We start from the raw sequence: 1004 nt of genomic DNA, 5'->3' as shown, positions 1-1004 counted from the left end.
TGCCACACAGGTGAAAATATGCCAGACATTGGCTGCATCTATTTTTTTATTATTATTTTATTTTTTCGAGATGGAGTCTTGCTCTGTCACCCAGGTTGGAAGGCTGAAGTGCAGTGGCTTGATCTTGGCTCACTGCCACTTCTGCCTCCCAGATTCAAGCAATTCTCTTCCTCAGCCACTCAAGTAGCTGAGATTACAGGCATCTGCCACCACACCCAGCTAATTTTTGTATTTTTAGTAGAAACGGGGTTTCACCATTTTGGCCAGGCTGGTCTTGAACTCCTGACCTTGTGATCCACCCACATCCAGCCTCCCAAAGTGCTGGGATTACAAGAGTGAGCCACTGTGCCTGGCAGGTGATGGAATATTATTTAGTCATGAAAAAGGATGAAGTGCTCATACATGCTACATGCTACAGCATGGATGAAACTTGAAAACATTATGTTCAGTGAAAGAAGCCAAACACAAAAGGACAAATACTGTATGATTTTACTTATATGAAATATTTACAATAGACAATTATGGAGACAGAAAGTAGATTAGAAGTTACCAGGGGCTGAGGGGATGGGAGAATAGTGTAGTTACTGTTTAATGGCTCACTGAGGCTTCACCCTCCGGGGCTCAAGCCATCCTCCCACATCAGTCCCCCAAGTAGCTGGGAACACGGGCACACGCCACCACCACCACACCCGGCTGATTTTTTTATTTTTTATGGAGACTGGGTTTCACCACGTTGCTCAGAGTGGTCTCAAACTCCTGAGTTCAAATGATCCACCTGCCTTGGCCTCCCAAAATGCTGGGATTACAGGCATGAGCCACCTTGCCCAGCCTTTATAATGTAATATACCAAATATTTTTCACATTTTAAATGGGCCAATTGTATGGTGTGTGAATTATATGTCAATAAAGCAATTTTTTTTAATCATGTTTTCCCTGGAGTTCTTAATGGCAACTTATTTTCACTGCCTTTCCTTTTAAGGCCCCAACTTTTTTTTTTTTTTTTT

This window comes from Colobus angolensis, unplaced genomic scaffold (genome assembly GCF_000951035.1).
Source record: "Colobus angolensis palliatus isolate OR3802 unplaced genomic scaffold, Cang.pa_1.0 Scaffold65, whole genome shotgun sequence".
Taxonomy (NCBI): domain Eukaryota; kingdom Metazoa; phylum Chordata; class Mammalia; order Primates; family Cercopithecidae; genus Colobus; species Colobus angolensis.
This window is presented reverse-complemented; position numbering follows the sequence as displayed.